Source organism: Hordeum vulgare, chromosome 4H (genome assembly GCF_904849725.1).
Source record: "Hordeum vulgare subsp. vulgare chromosome 4H, MorexV3_pseudomolecules_assembly, whole genome shotgun sequence".
NCBI classification, from domain to species: Eukaryota; Viridiplantae; Streptophyta; class Magnoliopsida; order Poales; family Poaceae; genus Hordeum; species Hordeum vulgare.
Genome location: NC_058521.1, coordinates 380,037,477 through 380,061,301, shown reverse-complemented (window position 1 = coordinate 380,061,301; position 23,825 = coordinate 380,037,477).

Here is a 23,825-nt window from a genome sequence, read left to right as displayed (position 1 = left end):
TTGCTTGGAGCGTCTTGTATCGTAGGATTATTTTCTTTTTGTTGTGTCACAATCATCCTTGCTGCACACCTTTTTGAGAGAGAGACATGCACTCATCATGATTTTGCTAGAATGCTCATAGTGCTTCACTTATATCTTTTGAGCTAGATTGTTTTGCTCTATGTGCTTCACTTATATCTTTTAGAGCACGGCGGTGCATGACTTGGTAGTTGGCTTATGCTATGAAAGTAGTCCCAAAGGTGATAGGTACCCAAAGAGGATCTAAAGACCTCCATATGCCTTCCTCAAAAGAGCCACCATACCTACCTACTATGGCATTTTATAGCCATTCCGAGATATATTGCCATGCAACTCCCACCGTTCTGTCTGATGACTTGTGCCGTCACTCTCATATTGCCATTGCATGATCGTAAGATAGCTAGCAAGATGTTTCCAACGTCATACGCCATGCTAGATCATTGCACATCCCGGTACACTACCGGAGGCATTTCCTATAGAGTCATCATCATTTTGAGCTTTGAAGCTGTGAGTAAATAAAAGTGTGATGATCATCATTGTTAGAGCATTCTCCCATGTGAGGAAAAATAGAGGCCAAATATCCCAAAAATAAAAATAAAATTAAAAAAGAGAAAAAAAAGAGGCCTAAGAGCCCAAATGAAAAAAACAAAAGAGAGAAGGGACAATGCTACTATCTTTTTCCACACTTGTGCTTCAGAATAGCACCATGTTCTTCATGATTGAGATCTTCTTGCTTTGTCACTACCATATGCTAGTGGGAATCTTCATTATATAATTTGGCTTGTATATTCCAATGATGGGCTTCCTCAAATTGCCCTAGGTCTTCGTGAGTAACCAAGATGGATGCACACCCACTAGTTCTCCTTTCGAGCTTTCACATACTTATAGCCCTAGTGCATCTCTTGTATGACAATCCCTACTCATTTACATTGATATCTATTAATGGGCATCTCCATAGCCCTTTGATACGCTGAGTGAATGTGACCATCACCTCCTTTTTGTCTCACAACCACCACCACACTCTATTCCACTTATAGTCCTATATCCATGGCTCACGCTCATGTATTGCACGATAGTTATAAAAAGTTTGAGAAAGTAAGAGTGCGCAAACAATTACTTGGCCAATACCGGGGTTGTGCGTGATTTACATTAGTTGTGTGAGGATGATGGAGCATAGCCAGACTATATGATTTTGTAGGGATAACTTTCCTTGGCCTTGTTATTTTGAAAGTTCGTGATTACCTTGCTAGTTTGCTTGAAGTATTATTGTTTTCATGTCAATAGAAAACTATTGTTTCGAATCTTACGGATCTGAACATTCATGTCACGTGAAAGAAGTTGCAAAGGACAACTATGCTAGGTAGCATTCCACATCAAAAATTCATTCTTTATCACTTCCCTACTCGAGGACGAGTAGGAGGTAAGCTTGGGGATGCTTGATAAGTCTCCAACATATCTATAATTTTTGATGGTTTCATGCTATTATCTTGTCAAACTTTGGATGTTTTGCATGCCTTTTATATATTTTTTGGAACTAACTTATTAACTAAGTGCCAAGTGTCAGCTCCTGTTTTTTCCATGTTTTTGACCCCTTTCAGAGGAGATTTTGAAACGGAGTCCAAAGGGAATAAAATCGCCGAAAAGATTTTTTCCGTAACGGAAGAAGATCAGGAGACTTAAGAGCCAAGGCAGGGGGCCCCAGGGGCCCCACAAGCCCTCACCCCGCGGCCAGGGTGGGAGGCCGCGGCCCACAGGATTGTGGGACCCCTGGACGTCCTTTGCCCTAGGGTTTGCACCTATATATCCCCAAAAATTCCACAAAAAATCAGGAGATCATCGAAAGTACTTTTCCGCCGTCGCAAGCTTCTGTCGCCGCAAGATCCCATCTGGCGCATGTTCTGGTGCCCTGCCGGAGGGGGGATTCGGATACAGAGGGCTTCTTCTTCAACACCATGACCTCTCCGATGATGCGTGAGTAGTTCACCATAGAACTACGGGTCCATAGCTAGTAACTAGATGGCTTCTTCTCTCTCTTGGATCTTCAATACAAGATCTATCCGATGTAATCTTCTTTTGCGTTGTGTTTGTCGAGATCCGATGAATTGTGGATTTATGATCAGATTATCTATGAATCTTATTTGAGTTTCTTCTGATCTCTCTTATGCATGATTTCATATCCTTGTAATTCTCTTCGAGTTGTGGGTTTTTTTTTGGCCAACTAGATCTATGATTCTTGCAATGGGAGAAAAGATTGGTTTTGGGTTCATACCGTGCGGTGACCTCACCCAGTGACAGAAGGGGTAGCGAGGCACGCATCGTGTTGTTGCCATCAAGGGTAGAAAGATGGGGTTTTCATCATTGGTTTGAGATTATCCCTCTACATCATGTCATCTTGCTTAAAGCGTTACTCTATTCGTCATGAACTCAATACACTAGATGCATGCTGGATAGCGGTCGATGTGTGGAGTAATAGTAGTAGATGCAGAAAGTATCGGTCTTCTTGTCTCGGACGTGATGCCTATATGTATGATCATTGCCTTAGATATCTTCATGACTTTGCGCGGTTCTATTAATTGCTCGACAGTAATTTGTTCACCCACCGTGATATTTGCTATTTTGAGAGAAGCCTCTAGTGAACACTATGGCCCCCGGGTCTACTCCACACCATATTTTCAGCCTTACACTTTTTACTTCGTTTCACTTTCCGCCTTCAGATCTCACTTTTCAAACAATCTTGAAGGGGTTGACAACCCCTTTGAAGCGTTGGGTGCAAGCTCGTTTTTGTTTGCGCAGGTACTCTGGACTTGACGAGACCCTCCTTCTAGATCAATACCTTGGTTCTCAAACTGAGGGAAATACTTACTACTCCTGTGCTGCATCGCCCTTTCCTCTTCAAGGGAAAAACCGACGCAAACAAGAGAAGTAGCAAGAAGAATTGCTGGCATTGCCGGGGAAGGAGTTATGTTGCCGTAGCATAGCACAATCGATGATGGAGTCGACGGTTGGCAAAGAAGAACTCCACATGAACTAGCGTGGAAGAACGTCGTACCGCGAAATGGAAGCGCCTCGATATCGAGAGGCGCCTCCCGAAGCCATGCCGAATCGTCGGTGACGAAGACGAGTGTGCCGAAGACAATGTTGTGACCATGGCACTAATCACCGCTGGAAGACATGGTGAAGGAGAAGAAACGCAAACTTGCCACAAGTCGCCTAGACGCCTGCCCCACGGTGGGCACCAACTATCGTGGGTATAATCCTGACAGTAGATGTGTATGGTACGAAAGTAGAAGGCATAGTCCTAGCTACGGCACGGTTGTATGAGTTCAGGCCCCTCTACGGTGGAGGTAACAACCCTACATCTTAGTGCTCTGGAGCTTTAGTGTCGAGTGGAATATGAATGTTACGGAATGCGAATCCTTGTGCCAGAGGGGAGGGGTGGCTTATATAGAGTGCGCTGTCCCTCATAAGTGTTCGGCCTTCAAGGATGCTATAAGTGAGATTGAATGCATATCTTATAGGTAACGTATGCCATAAATGTCATTAACTACAGTAGTCTAACGTTTGACCGTTAGCTTTGCTGGAGTGGCTTCTGGCCTTCTATGTCGACAGGCTTCTGATCTTCACCGAGTGGAATCCAGTCGTCGAGTATAAGATAACACTCAGAGTGGTTCTTTACCGAGTGGACCAGAGGTCATCTTAATCCAGTCGGTAAGTATCTTGTGATCCTCAAGCTAATAATGAGGTGCCCTTGGGTAGGACTTGTAGGTTAGGCCTATGACCCTACCCTAGGACTATAACCCCATCACTACCGCCACCACCACAGCGTGCATAGGACGCCAACCCATTTTGGAGCCCGCCTCCCCACCTATGGATGCCACCTTCTTACTTCAACCTGACCAAGGATGCCGACGACGAGGATAGTGGCGCTTGAAGATGATGATGGCATTAGCGAAGTGCGCGGCGGTAGACCTACTATTTTTATATTTTCTAAAGTTCCAACGAAGTACTATGTACGGGCCATGAGAGTCGTGAACTATTTAATTAAGTTTGTTTTATATATGATGTTTGAAGATATTCTACAATGCCTTATTTATTTTTTAAGTTGCAATGCCTTTTTTGTTTTCTTATTTGGTCCAACACGAACAATGTTTGGGATGCGGCCGCACATTGTGTGCACCGACCGGTAGACGACACAAAACCAATAATGGCCTACGTTTTGCCGACCAAAAATGGATGAAATCCGTACAAAACATACATCTGTTTGGAATTAGCCTTAGGGCAACTCCAATGCACGACCACATTTGACTCGTGTAGGTCCGTTTCTGTCCATTTGGGTGATAGACGTGATGGGCCAACAGAGAGCATATTGTGTCTGCTGTGACTTAAACCAAACATATGTTTGGTTGTATTTACGTCAAGACCAACACTGGAAGGACGCACATGCATCGGCTCGTCGTGTGCCTTCGAGCCTGCATGTCGGCCCCAACCACTCTAGTCCACACATGCCCCATTTAACCCGCATAGATGCATGGTCCCGCTAGTCAGCCGCACAGCCGCCCACGGCTAGTCCTTTTTAATGTGGAAGTCGTAGACCAACCAGTCCACTTCCTGTCCACACACTTCCACTGCCTTCTCGAGCCCCGACAACTAAACCCTAGCTTCGACGCCCCCTCCCCCCACCTTCGCTCATGCTGACCACCTTTCCTCCGTGGGGATGTGGAAGTGGATCACCGGTGAGAAGGGAAAGCATCACTACGAGGCGGGATACTCCAGTGTGAGCCGCACCGACCATTGCACATCTCCGCTCGCCTTCTCCATATCCTAGTCGACAGCCCAACTGCACATGTGGCCATACGTCAAGGCCGAGATCTGCCAACACTGCTAGGACATGGCGACCCTGCTGCCGTAGAGCGACTCGCACCTCCCGAACAATTTGCACTTGAGACCATGAGGTGCTCGTGCCACCTATTCCGGCATCCGACCGTGCCCGCCTCGTCGAGATCAATCGCCATCACACCCGCCTTTCTCCATACCTCCTTGACATCCCCAGGTACACCATGGACTCCACTCTTTGGGATACATGCTTCCGTTACAAGCACAATCTAGGGTCTTATGTTAGAGATTCTTGATCGGTCATTATCCCGACGCAAATAGACTCAAACGGACAAAACGGCCGTGTGTTTGCAATCATGCAATTGAGTTGGCCTTAATGGACTTCTGATTTGTCCGGATTCTATGTGTTTGCATCAGCCAAAGGGATGGAGTTCCACTTATTTTATGTTTACACGGGTAGTGCGTTCAACCGAGCAATGCATTTGGTCCACCGAACCGCCCAGGGCCAAATGTACACAATTTTTATATGCATATGTCAATATAGAAACAATGATGCATATAGTTTACAACCAAAAAAATAGCACTGTACCATATTAAATAGTTTTACAATGCAATAACTCAAAGTTCGCAAACATATTTAAATTGTCACAAATACATGGAAAGAAAAAAAACCGCTATTGTGGGGCCTTTGGGACCGGGGGTACCCAGACCCGTTGGCCTGCGGCCCCAGGAGCGATGCGACTTGGCGAGCTTGGTTCGGCCCATAGGCAAGCTCGACAAGTAAGACCCTTGTGAGGCCCCCTGCCTCACGAGGCAAGCGTCTAGGGAATATCACCGAGGATTGCGAGGGGTCGCCCGCTACAAGGGCGCATCCCGAGGACTCCCCTGAGGCTCTCTCGAGGCGGGCTTGTCGAGGGCAACATGGAAGGGCCCCATGGTCTTGTGCCCTCGCGTGGGTGATGCAGGCTGTGCACGCAGAACATGAGAGGTGCCAGCGGGCATAGATAGGGAGGATTTCCACCTGAGTGCTAAGGGAGCAGGGCCAGCTGGCGGGCTCCCAAAGCGACTACCAAATATTTCTCGATCGATGCAAGAAGACCAAGGCTGGGGCTCGGCAGGACAAAGGTCACCCCCGAGCCCATCAGCGCATCACGAAGACATGCTTTTGCACGCGAACACCACCTTTGTCGGGGCGGACTACAGTCCTGTCCCCTTTCAAAATGGCCATTGTGGCAACCCTTCCCGCACATGTTTTTTTGAGGAAGGGGACCAAAGTGAGTATAAAAGAGAGGCCTAGCCTCTGTAGTAGAAGAGGATAACTCGATCCCCATCGTCTCCACTAGGGCACGAACCCACCTTTGTACTCGTCTTCCACCTCAAGCAATCTAGACAAGCAGGAGTAGGGTCTTACACCGCAAGGTGGCCCAAACTTGTGTAAATTGTTGTGTGTACCCATTCACTTTCCTTAGATCGAGTCGCCAGAGAGTCGCTATGAAATTGAGAGGTAGAACAGGGTTGGAGAGCAAGCTCACCTGAGAGTTTGAACCTTTTCCGGGTCCTTGGAGCCCCGATTCTGACAGATACATTTATTGGTTGCCTAGGTGAGTCCATATGTGCTCAACTAATTCATTTTGGAGTTGAATGCGAATTTTAAAATCACGCATTTCATGATGCAATTGTGTGAATTGTGCAAACATTATCGGTCCATGCTGAGGCTCAACATTTTCACCCAAGAAATCAAACCCTTGGTCGAAGATGTTGTCATCATGCTCATCCACGATGATCATGTTGTGCATGATCACACAAGTAGTCATCACGTCTCATGACTTCTTGGTGCTCCATGTTATAGAAAGATGCCAAACGACAACACATAAAGACTGAAGCACACCAAAAGTAGACTCCACATAATTTGTAGCACCATCTTGTGCTTGAGCTAACATCTGCCTCTACTCTCCTACATGATTGGATATTGTATTGACTAGAGTACATCATTGAGGATACATACCATCAGCTAGGTAGTAGATCCCATATTCTAGTTGTGACCATTGATCACGAAGTTGACGTCTAGACTGTTGCCTTCCTCATGCCTTGCAAACACTAGGGAGCGATGCGACACGCTGATGTCATTTTGAGAACGAGTCCGCTAAAAAAAAGTGTGCCAAATCCAAAGATGTTTTGAAGCCACTTATTCAAGTATGATAGGGCAACCTTTGACATGCCCCTTGTATTGCCCTGCCAAGAAAATGGTAGCTCTTCCACCTCTAGTGCATAGAATCTATGCTACCTAGCATTTCTATAAATCCTCTATCTGCATTGATCGGCAAGAACTAGGCAGTATTTGCAACATTTGGCTTTCTCACATAGGCCGGGCCAAACACTACTAGCACGGTCTTGCAGAACTTGTACGATGATGCAAGACAAGTGGAATAACTCAGGCTTACGTATTCATCCACAAGATCATCGGGAATTCCATATGGAAGCATCTGAATAGCGGTAGTGAATTTCTGATAAGAGGAGAAGCCAACCTTTCCAAGGGCACCCTCCTTGCCCTTAAAGTAATCATCATATGCTACTACCCCTCCCAAATATGATTGAACACATGTTTCTCCATATGGAAGTGGCGATAGAAAAGCTTGGGATTGAAGTGTGGGTATATGAAAAAAAGGTAACATGCGAAGAGTAGGCAATGGCCACTCTATCTATTGTGGTTAAACAAGGGATCATGGACCCAAATTGATCCGTTGAATCTCGTCCGCTGCCTAGCGATGACCAAATCTGCAACCACAAGGTCCTCATCATTTGAAGAATAAATGAAGTTGTTGAAAAATCTCATCTCCACTATCCATTGTACCTTGTAGACAAAGCACTAAACAACGTGTGGCCCTGTGAAGATGTGTTCAAAGAAGAGCGCCCCAACCTCCTCGTGTAGGTAGCAGGCATGTCAAAGCAAAGACGAGGGGAGGCAGGCGGCCTTGGAGCATGAGGCAAGAACTATCTCCGATGTAGCAGCAAGGTTAGAGGGAGTGCATGGATGCGGGGAGCAGCCTGAGTGACGTCCAAGCACTCGGAAAGTGGGTGGCAGTGGCGAGAGTGTCGGGTGATGGGCATGGAGGTAGAGGGGGGAATGGCCTACGCCCCTTCGAAGGGCGGGCCAAGGGGAGGCCAAGGAGAGCGATGCATGCATCCACGCCCATGCAAACCCTGCCAAGATTTGGGATGCAAATGGGTTGTGCCCGGGCAAAAAATGGATGCCTGTCTGTTTGGGTGGCCCCGTTCGGCCGTGAGTCTATTCAACCCAAGCGGATGTGCGCGAACCCAATGGATCATGCTTTTGAGGTGGCCTTAGTGCATGCTTGTGATGGGAGATGAGGGTACGAACTATAAATGAAGCGGACAGCTTGGTAAGAGCATTTAGAGCCGAACTTCCAAATCCGCTGACACCCTAATACATCCAGGGGCGCGCCTGGGCATGTCCACATATAGTGTTCGGTCAATTCTCAAATCACCACATGCACATTTGTGTACCTTATGTCTCGTACCCTATATATATAGTAAAGCATCTATAGTAAAAACATACAATAGGAAACAAAACTACATAGATCATCAAATGCATAGAAATGCGATAACAAACCTACATACAAATCAACAACGAACACACATAATCCGTGTTGGTCCTTTTTTGTCCATTTAGGTGATGGATGCGACGGCCCAACATGGAGCATATTGTGTGTGCTCTAACTCAAACCAGGAATATTTTTGGTCATATTTACATCTAGACCAACACTCGAAGGATGGACACACATCGGCTCATCATGTGCCTTCGGGCCCGCGGGTTGGACCCAACCACTCCACTTCCCACATCCCCCATTTGACCCGCGCAGATGCATGGGCTCGCTAGTCAGCCGCACAGCTGCCCACCAACCGTTATTTTAAATGTGGAAGCCGTGGAATGACGAGTCCACTTCCTATCCACACATTTCCACTTCCTTCTCGAGCCCCGACAACCAATCCCTAGCTACGATGCCCCTCCCCTACCTTCGCTTGGACCGACCACCTTTCTTCCATGGGAATGTGGCAGTGGATCCCCGATGAGAAGGGGAAGCATGACCACGAGGCGGGGTCCTCCTCCATCGGTCACACCGACCACTCCAAATCTCCACCCGCCTTCTCCATCTACTAGTAGACGGCCCCGCCGCGCATGTGGCCATACGTTAAGGCCAGATGTGCTAGTGCTACTAGGACATGGTGATGTTGCTGCCATAGAGCGACGGCACCTCCTGGACAGCTGGCACTTGACCCCGTCGGGTGCTCATGCTGCTTGTTGATACTTGTGATCTGTGTTGGGTTTTCCATGTAGAGGAACTAGTTATCACATCACAATAAGGGTAAGTATTTCCCTCGATTAAGAAACCAAGGTTTATCGAACCAATAGGAATATCAATCCTCAACCGTCTTCAGTGGCTGCACCAAAAGAGAAAACAACTTGCAGCCAACGCAGACAAGAGGGTTGTCAATCCCCTTGATCTCGTTATTTGCAAGCGAATGAGGTAGTAGATAATTAGATAGTTGTGACTTGCGAAATAAAAAAATAAAAAAATAAAAGAGTTGAAATTATAAGTTTTCTGAAATTATAAGTGAATAGACCTGGGGGCCATAGTGTTCTCTAGTGGCATCTCTCATGAAAGCAACATATGGTGGGTAAACAAATTACTATTGTGAAGATGATAGAACAATGTGTAGTTATGCGATTTTCACGGCAATGATCATGTGTATATAAGCATCACGTCCATAAGCAAATAGGTTGACTCCTGCCTGCACCTACTACTATTACTCCACCCATCGACCGCTATTCAGCATGCATCTAGAGTATTAAGTAAAACAAAGTAATTCATGGGAATGATGACATGATGTAGAAAAAGTAAACTCAATCAATATGAACAAACCCCATTGTTTTATCCTTAGTGGTAGCAACAAAAAGATGCATCTCGTCCCCTTCTGTCACTGGGATATAGAAATTCACCAGCTTGAACCCACGACAACGCACATCTACCACTGAAGAAATATCAAACTACTTGGCCAAAGCAATTTAATAGATCAAATAGATTTACGAAGCTATGATGATCATGAAAATAAGAATCATAAAACTCAGAGAAGATTCAATTACTTTTCATGAATAATTTGAACATAAACCCACAATTCACCGGATCCCAACAAACTCACCATACAAAATAATTATATCGGATAGATCAAAGCAAAGATGCGATGATCATTGTATTGAATATCAAGAGAGTGATATAGCCATCTATATACTAACTACAAACCCATAGGGTTGTGGTGAGTACTCACATATCATCACGGGGGTAACAAGTTTGATGAAGAGGCCCTCCGTTATTGACCCCCTCCTGCTGAGTGCGAGGACGAAGCTTCAGATTGGGTCGTAGTGGAATAGAGACTTGCAGTAGTGTAAAAAGTGTTTTGTGGATATCTTTAGGGCTTCTGGAATATTTGGGAATTTATAGGCCAGAGAACGAGGCAAGAGGGGCCACGGGGAGGTGACAAGGCATGAGGGCGCGAGCACCCCCTGGCCGCGCCCTGTTACCTTGTGGGCTCATCGTTTGGCTTCAGGTCTCCTCCGAAAGTTTCTAGGTCTTGTTTTGGTCTAGGAAAAATCATTAAAAAATTCGTGGCAATTGGACTTCGTTTGGTACTGAAAGTGTGAAAAACAAAAAACACGCAGAAAACAACTAGTGGCACTCGGCACTTGGTTAATAGGTTAGTGCTAAAAAACAATATAAATTGGTGCATTATGACCCAAAAAGTATCTTAAGATGATAATATAGAAACATGTAACAATAAAAAATTATATATACATTGGAGACGTATCAAGCATCCCCAAGCTTAAGGCATGCTCGTCCTTGAGTAGGGAAATGACAAAAACAATTTTTTTGATGTGACATGATATCCAATATGTAATCTTTTGCATGTTTGATCATTGGGACACTATGAATTAAAAAACATCAACATAGTAATATTTATAAGGACAAGCAACAAAATCATCAATATTTCAAAGTATACGATACTAAAAGAATCTTTACCCCTACTAATCTTTCATATTAGCAAAGCATGGACCCGTCTTCACCATATTAATACAAATTTTAAGCACCACGATGTCCATGTCAGGCATTTGGATCATACTTTTTCAAAGTGAATCAACTTTTTATTCTTCACGCAGTACATGAGCGTGAGCCATGGACATAGCATAAGGTGGAATATAATATGGTGGTTGGTATCAAAGGGGTAAAAGCGGAGAAGATAGTCTCACATCAACTAGGCGTACCAACAGGCTATGGAGATGCCCATCTGTGGATGTCAATGCAAGGAGTAGGGATTGCCATGCAAATGATGCACTAGAGCTATAAGTGTCAGAACGCTCAAATGAAGCTAAGTGGGGTGTGCTTCCGACTTGCTTGCTCATGTAGACCTCAGGCATTTGAGGAAGCCCGTCATCAGAATATCCAAGCCAAGTTTATAATAATGATAATATGATTCCCAGTAGCATATGAAAATGTCATATCATGAGACTTTTTTACATGAGGAACATGGTGCCACTTTGAGGCACACGTGTGGTAAAGGATAGTAGCAAAGTCCATTCTTTCTTTTCTCTCATTCATTTTCTCTTTTTTTCATTTTTTGGTGGTCTCATTTGGCCTCCTTCATTTTTTTGTCCGGGATATCTTCCCGACCTGTGGAGGAATCATAGTCGCCATCATCCTTTCCTCACTAGAACAATGCTCTAATGATGATTATCATCAAACTTTTATTTACTTACAACTCATGAACGCTCGATATGAAGAATTATGACTCAATATGAATGCCTATGGTAGTGTACCAGGATGTTCAATGATCTAGCGTGACATGTATCATGAATATAATGAATTGTGGCTTCGCCACTAATGCTATGTCAGCTCTATATGATCATGCAAAGCAATATGATGATGAATGAACTAGTCATATGATGTAACGATGGAATTTGCATGGGAATATATATCAAAATGGATATGGAAATTCCATGATAGGTAGGTATAGTGGATGTTTTGAGGAATATATAGGAAGGTTTATGTGTGATAGAGCATATCATGCCATGAGGTTTGGATGCATCGACGAAGTTCGCACAGATCCTCGAGGTGAGATTGGGTAATGCACGGTACCGAAGATGCTAGCAAAATATGAGGAGGTGAGATTGTGTATGTCCATAGTTTAACATTAGACATGACGAACTCATATACTTATTGAAAAGTTCTGTTTGTTTCATCACAAATCAAAGCACTACTCGCATGCCCTGAGGGAGAGGGTTGGGAGGAGTTAATCATCGCGCGATCCCGACTCAAAACAACACTAGGATTTGAACTAGGAATATAAATGCTCACACATCCCCTCCATGCCTTTTTAATATTAAGACATACGAGAAACTGACACCTATTAATATATATAATTATATGAATCAACAATGATGCACTCTCACCTTTTTATATTACCACATCAATATCATTATCCCACAATTTCTCTTTATGTGCTACATGATGGTTTTGATTATCATCATTTGGATACTTATTATTTTTGGACTAAGTTTATGACCCAAGCAAATCACTGCTACCGTTTATTAACTCTCAAAAAAATATAAGTGAATAACGAGAGTTCAAATATTTCTACAAAATCTAGATGCCACTGTGCTAAAAAAGATAGAGATGAAGTACTAGAGCAATTGTTTAGCTCAAAAGATATAAGTGAAGCACAAAGGGTATTCTAACAAATCATGATAAATGTGTATCTCTCTGAGGTTGGTGCGTACAGCAAAATATTTTTATGGAAAACTAAAAATAAAAAACAAACTAAAGAAAATGATGCTCCAAGCAAAACTCATATCATGTGATGAATAAAAATGTAGCTTCAGGTGACATAACGATGGATTGAGATGAAAGAGGGATGACTTCCGGGGCATCCCCAAGATTATATGCTTGAGTCTTCCTAGAATATTACCTTGGTGTGCCTTTGGAATTCCCAAGCTTAGGCTCTTGCTGCCCCTTATTCCATTGTCCATCACGATAACACCCAAAACTTGAAAACCTCAATCACACAAAACTCAACAAAGCTTCATGAGATCCGTTAGTATACGCAACATAACAAATACTTAGGTAATATTGTAAATTTATTCATATTTCATTATTGCATAATAGTTATTGTTTTTTAACTATTCCATGGCTTATACCCGTCGATACAAAGCATATCATCATCAAAACAACCAAACTATGCAAGCAAAAACTGAACATGTCTAAAAAAATAGTCTATAGTAATTTGTAATGGACCTATACTTATGTAACCCCAAAAAATTTGAAAAATTAGGAAGCTTTGAGTAATTTGTACATAAATACTATGTTAAATATTAAGCTCGAGAAGACATTCTCATAAAATCAGAGAAATTCTCCAATGGATGTCAAAGTTTCTGTTTTTGCACGTGCCAATTGTACTTATTATACTAGTCATACCAAGGGTTTAACTTGGCACAAACACTAATTTAAACAAAAACACAATAATTACAGATGCAATAATCATGTCATCACAAAATATCAGGAATAAATGATAACTATTTGGTTGTCTCCCAACAAGCTCTTTCTTTATAGACATTAAGATAGGCTTGAGATAATAATTAAGCTCACGTAAAGTACAAGTATTGAAGCACAAAGAGAGCATCACAAATCATGTGAAAAACACATTTAAGTCTAAGATTCTTCCTCTACAAAGGAATTTTATAAGCAAACAAATTTTCAAAACAAGAAGTGTCTAGCATATGCAAGTACGAAGATTGAAACATTAACAATTTAAACATCAAGAGAAGTAAGTGATTAACATGAAAGTTTCTATAACCATATTTTCCTCTCTCATAATAATTACATGTAGGATCATATTCAAATTCATCAATATATCTATCATGTAAAACATTCTTTTTATGATCCATATGCATACAAGTCTTATAATCTTCCAAGGTAGTGGGATCATTATTACCTAAAGTGGGCGCTCTTCCAAACCCACTTTTAGTAGTGTTGAAAATATCATAATCAATAATAAATTCATCATGAAGCATATAATTACCAAGATCACAAGAAACATCATGATTATCGCTGCAATCATGATCATTAACACAACTGATATTCATAGAATTTATACTAACAACATGGCAATCATGTTTTTCATTCAATGAACTATCATGATTCACTTTATAAATTTCACAATTTTTAGATTCATGATTTTCAAGCAAGAGCTCATAACGATAATATAATGCACTCACAGTAGCAATTTTCTCAACATAAAGGGGTCTTTCGAAATGATTAGCTAGGGGATGAGGATGTAACATCCCAAAATTATAAATTTTGGAATGTTAATATAATTAATATAAGATTGTTTGTTGGTTGCCTAAGTGATTGAAACTTGTGTGAATTTGAAACTTTTGAATGAGAGGGAATAAAATGACTTTCCCCATCTCCGGTGAATTCAAATTCAATCTTTTAAAAGCAAAGAGAGAAGATGACATGACTTCTTCAACTATAAATAATTTGAACGGAGATATTTGCATTTGAATTCTTTTGCATTCGTTTTCTTCGTGCAAGAAATGCGGGGAAATACATTCTAAAGAGGAGGAACATGACCCTCGAACCCACGGGCATTTTGAAAGTTATTTGAACCCTCAAACTTAGAGGGTCATTTGAAAATTATTTGCAAAAGAAAATAAATCTTTTAGGCAATTTGTGAAAATAATTTTTTCTGAAGTTTTTATTTTTGCCGTGGAGAAATGCCCATCATCTATATTTTATTTTTCTGATAATTTTAGTATATAGAAACTCTTTATTTCGAATTGATTTGATTTCCTTTTTATCGTTTTAGTTTCCTAGTTTTAAAAATAGGAAAGGAATCGTTTTTATTAGGAAAGACCTGCTGGCCCATTAAGACTTTCCAAACTTGGCCCAACAGGAGATCTTCTCCTACCTCTCTTCTTCTTCACGTCACAGGAAGTTTTCCTTCCATGGACAGAAGATCCCCACCTCCGGGATTCGCGAAGCTCTTCCCTTCCCAGCACCTCCCGTCGCCTCTATAAGAACCCCCTGCACCTCCTCGTTCCATTCCCGTTGAAACCCTCCCCTCTCCTCGCCTCTAGCTCGCGCGCCATCTCGCCGGAGTTGGCACCCGAAAACTCACAGGAGCTCCCCACCGTCGGCCCCCCTGCACCCTCCCCTCCCTGCCGAGCCCCCCCTGACACCCCTGCACCCTGCCACCCCTTCGGCCCCCACCCCTCCACCGCCGCCCCTCCCCACCCCGTCGCCCTTCAACCTCGCCCCTCCCTGGAACCAGCGAGCAGCAGCACCACCAGCAGCTTCCCACCTCGCCCCCCCTGCAACCCTCCCTCCACCTCGCCTCCCTCCCCTCCCTGGAGCCCCGCCACCCTTCGCCCCCCTCCACCACTCCTCCCGCCGGCCCCTCCCCCACCCCGCCGGAGTTGCCCACCCTCGCCGGAGAAGGCTCCTGCTACTCCCAGCCGAGGTAACCTCTCCTCCCTTTTTTTATTTGTTCTGTTTTTTTTGTATTGTGTAGTTTCATCCCTTAGATCTAGATCCTACGGTGTAGATTAGGAAGTACTTACCCCTTCGGTTTTCTAAAAAGAAACGGTCCATCAGTTAAGTGAACAGAAGCATCTTTCTTATTTAGCGTCCATCCACTGTCTAGTCTATGCAGCAAACACCCCTTAGTCAATCAGGGACTGCCACGTAGTCTATAGCAATTGTTTTATTTTTCTGTTTAGTTCCAAAAACAGCAAAGTTCCTGTTTTGTTTTGGCCATAACTTTTGATACCGAATTCCAATGATAGTGATTCTTTTTCAAGTAGCTCACAAATTTCCTGTAGTTTTTAAAAACATATAACGTGTCTATGTTTGAAATTTTCAAATTTGAGTTAGATCAGATTTAGTTTAAACCTTGTTTTGCCTATTCCAGGAATTTAAAAATAGCTTTTAATTTGATTCCTTTTGGTACTGATCACTAGTGATCTTATTCATCAGTGGTAAAAATTTAAGTTTTGTTTGAGTATTTTAGCTCACTGTTTCATGTGAAACAATTTCTGTTTTAAAATATTTTATTTATTATTTTAGAAATATTATGTTTTATTTCTGTTAGTTAAACAGTAGTTTTGCGACAAGTTTTTATTTTATTTATATTTGTTATCACGAAATCAATTCTAGTTCCTTAGTAACTTGCAATTGGATTCCACACTGTTTCAAATCCCGTTTGGGAATACGTTCAAAAAGTTTTGTGAAAAATACTTTATTTTATCTTAGTTCCTTGTTATTATTTTCTGTTGGACAAAAACTATTTGGTGTTTGATGTAGTAGAAGACTCCTAACTTTAGTGAAGTTTCTTTCGGATTCCTATTCGCTCTCTCTTTTGTTCTGATTGCTAGAATGATTGCTAGTATGAGTGCTTATGTGAATGATATGTTTGTTATATAGATTTCATCGGAGAGTGACGAGTAGTCTATCAAGTTATTTTCTCGAGAAATTCTTCTTCGTCAACATCACCAGGCAAGTCACTTTGATCATACTATCACCTATGTTTTTATGCATTGTAGTTCTACCATCCTATGCCCAATTGCATGCTGAGTAGGTACTTGGAAATTTTAGTATAGATTGTAGTATCATGTGGTAGGCACACACCAACCCCGATACTTGGCCCCGGGACGACAACTTTCATATTGCTCTGCTTGAGTAGACGGGATTTCGGTTGAGTGCATAACACGAGTGATGAGAGGTTGATTAAATAATCAAGACCGGTTAAGACAAGATTTTCAAGACCTCGGACGGAATGCAACTCTGGGTGAAGGACGGTTGATCGGCTCCCTGGAGAACCCAGTGGATGCCCGGGATGCTGGGGACGGCCATGATATCCTGCGGAAGGCTTCACCCAGGCTCAAAGAGACGGACGAATATTTTCAAGACCCAAGGCTTACCTGCACAGCCACAAGTCATTATGGGCTCTGGCTTGGTTGGACAACGCGGCGACTCTGGACAGGCGGTGCTAGCAGATGTAGAAGAACGGTAGGAATGGATGGGCACCGATAGGGATTCAGAGGGACCCGTTGAAAGACCATGTTTTGATCATCCGGTCTTCAAACATCCTGAAGTGCGAGGACATACTCGGAGGCGATCAAATCTTGTGGGGAACGTGTGCAAAACTCTGCAGAGTACTCAAACCTAATCGATTAGCCGTGTCCACGGTCATGGACAACTTGAGCCAAAGGAACTGAAGTTATCTGGATTTCTCAACACCATTAAATATATTTGATGAGGGTAATTATTGACAACTCGGGTACGAGAACTGGTTGGCGGAACCATCTCGTTAACAACCAACAATGTAGTAACATTTTTGCTTTTAGCCCTCTCTTGTTGTAGGAGAAAAAATTGCTTTACGCTAAAACTTACAACACCACGTGCCATATATGCATGTAGAGATAGATGATTATATTTTCCCCCCTCTCATATGTGACTTGCCGGCATATTCAATATGCTGACCTACACGGCTGCAACGTCTTATGTTGCAGATCTTTTTCTTCGACGAGTAAGAGTACGATTCAGGGTTACGGTCTACACTCAACTTGCCATTGGTGTTTATTGGGACTCCACTCCCTTGACTGCTTCCGCTGAAATATTTAAGGTATATATCAGTTTTACGCTATTTACATGTGATTGCACTTTCATATATACATTGATGTACTGTGTGTGCCAGCATACTAATCCAGGGATGGCACAGAAACACAGAGGCCTGACTCGTTTTGAGTCGGGTCGCTACAGATATGGTATCAGAGCACATGTTGACTGTAGGACGTGATCCTGGAAATCTGGAAATTCCTTAGGAAAGGATCTCTCAAAAAAATTTATTTGCAAAGAACACCTTCTACTTCTCATCTCTTCTGATTTCATCGAACGCTCTCTCTCACCTCAAATAGTTAGACAATGCCCTTTCCCCTTTGACCACGTGAAGGATCGACCAACTCCCCTTCAAAGTAAAGAGGATTTCACCATGCAATTGAAGCTACACCAATTGAAGACTCTCAAGACCCGAAGAATTCGAAGACCCTGAAGTGTTCCAATATTTATATGACCATTAGAAGTCCAAACCCTTGTTATATACCCACGTTAGATACGATGATTTGTGAGCCATCATTGGTGTGTGTTTTTCGACCACCACAAATAAAACCTATTCTCAAAAATATTGTTCGTATTGTGTGTATCTCTCTCTCTCTCTTACCCATCTCATCCCCAAAACCTCAACCCTACCAGATGAAGTATGAAGAAGGACTCATAATCTCTGGACCAATGACCCAGCTGGAGGCTGATATATGGATTCAGAACATGGAGAACCACTTCGGGATCAATTTGATTTAAAGGAAATATGAAGTGGCACACGCTCTTCAGCACTTTACCCAAGGTGCTCCTATTTGGAGGAAAATGCACCATGCCATACAAGGATTTAGTGGAGCAGAAACCTGGGACGAATTCAATAAGACTTTGTTAAGATCCCGTCTTATTCAGAAGTGCTATGATAATCCGAAGAAGAAGACTTGTGCATGCAAGATCTATGGAGAAATAGGACACACCCAGGAGGAACACAAGGATGGATGCACTCATTGTGAAGAAAATCACCCAGCTGAGGAATGCCCAACTAGTCAGGTGACTTGTTTCTTGTGTGAAGGAACCACCCACTACACAGCGGCATGTCACATTTACCCCAAGTATGCCTGAAACCCACAGACCACGGGACTAACAAGGATCAAGTACTATCTTTTTGGAGAAGGAAACTTGTATCAGCAAACGTTTTCTTAGGAGCATACGACAACCTGAGAGTGGTGAAGAAATGATATGTCGGGACCCCGATCCTAAGCCATAGGAATCCAGCCTGTAACACATCGCATCCCTTTGTGGTCTCACGCACGGTTAACTCCACGACTGCAGCCTTACCTTAGCCGGGACCGTTTGCGTCTTTTGACTCACGTATGCGATAGTGTCGCTAGCAATCCAATGTCAAAGAACCCGGATCGACATGTCTAGTCATAAATCAAAGTGGCAGTACCACACAAGGACAGGCATACATGACCCAACAAAGCAGGTGTCGGTCATCAGCGAATGTAGACGAGTCGTAGCAAGCTACAAGGACACCATTACATCGCGTGACATTTCCCCAAAGAGGACAGACACAACAGCTAAGACGGACACATGCCGGTCAACCAATGTGTCCGGAGCAGTAGCGAACTACCAAGGCTCATTGGATCACAAAGGGGCATTTCCTTGTAAGGAGTGCTACTAAAGTTCACGACTAGGTAATGGAACCCCATACATATCAAGTACGACACACGTACGCATGGCATACCGATATGTATAGATACATCGATGGCATCACAACATAACCATAAACATACAACCTTTATTTAAGAGGCTCGGAAGAGCCACACACATAATATTACACATTAAGGGTCTCACGACCCATAATAGAAATCATTCAATTACAAGCCAGGGGAAGAGTTTAAACTGTCTGAGTACAGACAGGGCAACTAGAAGGCACATGGCCTGACTATACTACAGATCCAACGTAGGGCCAGATCGTAGCTGGGACACCAGCTACTCGTCGTCGTCGATGTCTACGAAGAACCCTCTATTAGGGTCATTAGCAACCTCTGCAACATGTATTAAGCAAACATGAGTACGAAGGTACTCAGCAAGACTTTAGGATAACTTACCACTCATGCAAGGTATCAAAAGGTATTGTGGGGTTTCATGCGGGAAAGCCAGCATTTGACTCGTGGCTAGACAACTTGCATTTTTAAAATAATTTTGACAACTTGATTTCTCGCACACGAGTCCACTAACACCACAACAATACACTATCGTGGAATCATTCCGTCTCCATACGGAAATGCCGTCCACGACACTCACGCTTATCTTGGCAATTTTATGAGTAGCCATTGAAGTTATCTATGAACAACATATGTCTCCAAGTACTCCATATCCGTGGACGCGGCTATTCGAATAGATCATAACCCTGCAGGGGTGTACTTCGACACACACGCTCTCGCCACTTATCGCCATGTGCACGTCATGCACCTCGGCAACCTTCAAGCGGAAGCCCAGCGAGGGAGTCGGCCACGACCGTTAACCACACTAGTACCTAGTCTAGGTTTATCGCCTATCTGAGAGTAACCCGTACGGAAGTCCGGCCGAGGTTTCCGCCACGGCCTCAAACGATGTGCGCAGGGTTCCCAAGCCCACCATCCGGGTGCCATTTGGTACACCGTGCCACTGCCTACCGCATCACGGCCCACCTCTCAGGTCAGCACCATGCACGGCCTCCAGCATTACTATAAACACCAGAAACTACTTGCAACTCCTGGACCGAGTACTACGCGATTAATAGGCCGAGCGGGGTCATATTTCAGGGCCCAGCATGTGGTAGTATGTAGTCTTGGATTACATACACGGAACTCAGTTCCTATGGACGGTTCCAATGAAACAACCCGCCATGTACTCCTACACAGCCTTTCACCGGTACCTTTACCAAATCAAGTTCAACACACAACCTTTTCTCACCGAACACATTCTCACAATTCTGTTCATCTCCCAGATGACAGACCATACACAACTCTAAGCATAGCATGCATAGCAGGATAAGGCACATCATAGCTCAAGCAACTACCAGGTATGCTTGGTTGCAAGGTTCGGCTATTTACTGTGACAAGGCTAGGTCATGCAAAGGAAGTGGGTTCAACTAACGTGGCAAAAGCAGTTGAAGCATTTGATCTTAATGCAATAAATAGGTGGAGGAGCAAGAACATGGGATTTATCGGGATGATCAAAAGGGTTGCTTGCCTTGTTTCTCAGAGGAGGAACAATATCCGTCAGACGGATATTCGGTGGAATCCGGGGGTGCGGAGCCTACCGAAATGAATGGCAACATTCAATAACAATCATATGCACTCAAAATGATGCATGAGCATGGCATGAGAATGCAAGGTGATAAGTTATTATAATCAATATGTATTAGGTTTAGAGTTGATTTGAATCACATTCGAATATCAATTCAAACAGGTATTCTCGAATACCGATTTAATTGATTCGACCTGATGCTCAGATCAACTTGATGTTAACATGCATGAGATGTCATGTTATGGTACTGATTTGTATCTAGGACAGTGTGTGATCATTGCATTCATAATGAAATTTGAATAATTTTCCAAAATCCATTTAAAAAGTAATTATAAGAATTGAATTATTCCTTATTCCACATTTTAGGGTTCTGTAACTTTTTCAAACATGGTTGTAAATAGCATAATCAGATTCCTTGAATTTTTCTGATACTTTTTCATATATAAATTATTTTCATTGGAGTTACAGATTAATTTCTATGATTTTTACAAGTTTTAGCAATTTACTGGAATTATTTCTATACTAGAAATTCTTTTTATTGCATCAGACTGACGTCAGCAGGTCAGCCGACCTCTTCAGGTCAAACCTGACAAGGGGGACCCACTGGTCAGCCTCTCTGGGACTAATCCCGCGCTGACCAGCCCCTAAACTGAGTTGACTTGGCCTTGGGCCCACTGTCAGCGAGAGATTAAGCTCCTAATCTGCTGGATTAGCTTTGCCACGTCGGCCCCCACCGGAGGGTGGTCGCCGAAGACCAAGCCCGCGGCGGAGGGCTCGCCGGAGACGACCTAAACGGCGCTGCACAGCACCAATTCGAACGCGGTTTGCAGCTACGGAACGCTGGCGAAGTAGCCGATCTGGCAGGGGCATCAGGGGAGGCTAGGGTCGCCGGAAGAGGCGCCGGCGACGAGCCGAAGCGGGGGCCGAAGCTCGGCCTTCTACGAGCGATGGCTCTAGGGCACGGGGAGGGCAGCTGAGGGGCTCATCACGCTCCTGGAGGCTCCAGGAGCTCGATCCCTAGCTCGAGCGTGTGGATCAAACACCACAGCGACGGCGACGACATGACCGGCGGCGAGAAGCTCTCGGCCTTGGTGGGGAACGGGGCTATGATGCACGGAAGAGCGTGTGGCGAGAGGGGAAACGACGACGAGCTCACGACGGTTCCGATGGTGTTGAAGAAGGGCTCGGGGGTGCGCCGGAGGGAGCGAATCGACGGGAGAGGTCCGGCGGCCGGAGGTGGAAGACGATGGCGTTGGGGGTGATGCAGAGCTCGGGGAAGCTTCGGCTTCTGCAGAGATGACCAGACCAATGAGGCGGAGCTAATGGACTACTCGGAGGAATGTTCCCGTGGCTAGAAGCGCTGCGGCTCGAGCTCGAGCTCGTGGTAATAGCGGCAGCAGGAGGAGGAAAAGATCCAAGAGGAGGGAGAGAGCTATCGCTAGGAATGGATGGAGGAGGCCTCGGGGAGCTTATCCCCGTCGTCGCGCTGTCCCGGGGGGCTCTGGAGCTCGCCACGGCGAAGCAGGAGGTGGAGGGGTCGCCGTGGTCGATCTCCCCTCTGCCAGAAGGCAGAGGAAGAAGAGGACCCTGCCCGTGGTGGGCTGGGCCTCCTCAGGCGACAGGTAATGTTTTTCTTCTTCTTAATTCTTTTCTGTTTTGTTCTGTTTTGCTAAATAATGTTTTGCTATTTATTTGAGGTCCAAAATGGTGGTAAAAATTATTTTAAACACACCTGAATATTTGTTATAATATTCCTAACCATTTCCAAAGTTTTCAACATTTTTGAAAATTTATAGTTTCTGATTTCAAATTTATAGTTTGAAACCAGTGGCCTTTTGCATTTATTTAAAATGCTTAAAGTGTCAAGAAAATAGTTTTCTCCAATTCTTATTTACTTTCATGATTTATCAGAAAGTTTGAACATTTCTTGAGGCCATTTTGGGTTCATTCATTTTAACTAGTTTGGGATTTTCTTTATTTAAAGTAGTGGCTAGGTTTTTGAGTTTTTCCTTTGCCACTTTCTTGATCTTGTTGGAAAATCTTAGATGCAAATGCAAATAAGACATGAGCACAAGACTAACTTTCTTAAGGGTTAGGGATGTGACATGATAGATGTTTTGTTCAGCTTGCAGAACCAATGGATTATCCAAACTTCGTTCGCGGACAAGAGATATTCTACAATGCTTGTGAGGATTTCCAAGTGTTAGAATGCGAGATTTGCTAAACCTTGTACAGAGAAATGATTTGGGTGCGGAATGGATTGATCACCATCACGACTTACTCTTATCATTTATCTTGCTATTCGGAATGGTAAATCTGAGAGACTTACCCATATAGAGAGACGACGTTCTTTGAAGCTTTTGTTTAAGACTTAGAATGGTATGGTGAAAGCCCCATGTACATGGCACATGTTGTCGCACGTAGGAAATTTTACGGTGAGAATGAAGACAAGACCCCTCTCTCTGCAGGATAACCACAAATGGTAGACCACCATGAGAACCATCGATATGTTATTTAGAATTGACCACGAGACTGTCAGTTAAAGAAGACCCAGTGACGGAAGAAGCTTATATCAACGGGAGAGCATCACCAAAGGATTTAATATGAAGACTGTGCGATGTCAGTTGCCAAAACCCCAGAGGATCGTTAAAGCATTTTGAGGGACCAGTATCTCTCATTTTAAGTGTGGTAGCATCCCACCTTGCTGGAGATTGGAATTGTTAGAAGACCCCCAAACCCTAACCTTTCTTTCTAGCCTCTTCGAATCTCGAGGACGAGATTCATTTTAAGTGTGGTAGTTTGTAACATCCCAAAATTATAAATTTTGGAATGTTAATATAATTAATATAAGATTGTTTGTTGGTTGCCTGAGTGATTGAAACTTGTGTGAAATTTGAAACTTTTGAATGAGAGGGAATTAAATGACTTTCCCCATCTCCGGTGAATTCAAATTCAATC